This window comes from Grammomys surdaster, unplaced genomic scaffold, assembly GCF_004785775.1.
Source record: "Grammomys surdaster isolate TR1022 unplaced genomic scaffold, NIH_TR_1.0 276, whole genome shotgun sequence".
Classification (NCBI taxonomy): Eukaryota; Metazoa; Chordata; class Mammalia; order Rodentia; family Muridae; genus Grammomys; species Grammomys surdaster.
This window is the reverse complement of record NW_021604717.1, coordinates 314,304-316,463: the sequence shown is the minus strand read 5'-3', so window position 1 is coordinate 316,463 and position 2,160 is coordinate 314,304. Positions and strand designations below refer to the sequence as shown.

The 2,160-nt window shown below is 37.0% G+C and overlaps 1 pseudogene; it reads left to right on the top strand.

The window, feature by feature from the left end:
- Positions 1-323: 323 nt before the first annotated feature.
- Positions 324-614, top strand: LOC114629024 (annotated as a pseudogene).
- The last annotated feature ends 1,546 nt before the right edge of the window (positions 615-2,160 follow it).

Below are 2,160 nucleotides of genomic sequence, written 5' to 3'. Positions count from 1 at the left end.
CTGAAATGTAAATAAAATATCCAATAAAAAATGTCCAGTAAAAAAAAATAGAAATCCCCTCATGGAGGAATTGAAGAAGTTTTCAGAAATTGATGCAAAATCATTCACAGATTATAGCTAAAATCATAACATAGTACTACCAAGTCTCCTTGTACAGCTATCTGTCTTTTGTTTATATTTAAGTGCTAGAGGGGAAAAAGACATGAGAGCACTGTAGTTTTAAAGGAATTAATTTAAAATGTGAACTAGGCGGAAGCTTATCCACAGGAAGTGGTGGAAGCGCTTTCTTTTCCGGTCTCTTTGGCCTCGCAGGTAGAAGCAAGATGACGAAAGGAACGTCATCCTTCGGAAAGTGTCGCAATAAGACGCACATGCTGTGCTGCTGTGGCTTCAAGGCCTACCACCTTCAGAAGTCGACTTGTGGCAAATGCAGCTACCCTGCCAAGCGCAAGAGAAAGTATAACTGGAGTGCCAAGGCTAAGAGACGAAACACTACCGGGACTGGTCGGATGAGGCACCTAAAGATTGTCTATCGCAGATTCAGACATGGATTCCGTGAAGGAACGACACCTAAACCCAAGAGGGCAGCTGTTGCAGCATCCAGTTCATCTTGAGGATTTCAAGCATTCATAAAATAAATGTTCTGGTTTCAAAAAAATAAAATAAAATTTGAACTAGTACAAACAACTATGTGTCAATTACTTTTTGAGAATAAGTTCTGGGTTCTGACATATCCAGTTATACTTTTGGTTTCCAAAAATCCTCGTGTCTTTGTGGAGACTTAAAACTTTGATGACTAATGGAAAACAGCTTTTTAAACTGAAAGGGGGGGGGTAAGACTGAAGAGATGGCTCAGAAGTTAAGAGCACTGGCTGCTCTTCCAGAGGACCTGGATTCAAGTCCCACCACCTATATGGCAGCTCACAACTGTATAGCTTCAGTTCCAGGGGATCTGACACCCTCATACAGATATACACATGGGCAAAACACCAGTGCACATAAAAAAATAAAAATAAGCCATTAAAAATAAAGAACACCAAATAGGATATATTTATTAAAGTGAACCCAAGTTCCAGATAGATACAGGGAATTATACCCAGGGCCTTGGATATGGCTAGTCAGGTTCTCTACCATTTAACTACATGCCCAGGCCTCAAGTTATTCTTTTCTTCAGTTCTAGGGTTTGAAATCACAACGTCTATCCACAGTATACTTCTTGGATCTTTATACTTCTATTTCATAGCAAATTTCTAAAAAATATATTTTTCAGATAATTACAACTCAAGAAAACTACAACATTCATCTCTCAAACTAACAGATCCACTCACCACTCACCACTATTCATAGTGAGCTGGGATAGTGGTCTCCAGGCCTAGGTAAGGCTTTGCTATGAATGTCTTCCTTAATGACAATGGGGCCAGGTTTTTTTAGGTTTGGACATCTGCAGTTTTTACGCTCAGCATCTTTAGAAATTATATGAAGTTAGAGTTTCTGACTATAAAACAAAGTCAGATAAATATGAAGTATGTGCTCAAGCATTCTATCTTTCTGTCTTCACATAACTATTGTATATTTCTGTTCTGATATGCTGAAAAGATAAAAAATTATTATATGTGTATATGATAGAAAAATTATCACCATGCAAGTAGTTATTTCATCTCATGCCATTTCCCAGATGGAGAAATGGAGATCCCATACAAACTAAGGGGAAACTCTGGAGCTAATATTGGAATGCATGACATTCCACCTTTGAAGTTTCATCTGCTGGGAAATACTGGTTCTCAAATGCATATCCATGAACCACATAACTACATGCACAGCTGTTTAAGTGAACTGATTGCTATATTTAAATGACGTGACTACAAGAAATGTTACACATTAGTTTAAACTGTTCTTAGGGAACAAAATAGCCCTTTCTGTTATCAGTGTAGTGTAACTGGATTCTTTGGTCTTAAGAGCAATTGAATAGCAGTTACTGTCTTGACTGTTTATTTTCCCTCATTGGAAAAGGCCACTTTAAATGTCATTGTGTATGTTTAGTCAATAAGGTATTTTATAAACATTCCAATTTCTTTATATTATGAATCAAGTGAATATTTTATGGAGAGAATAAAGTGCACTCGTTTTGTTAGCATAATCAAAATTAGTCTTATCACACAA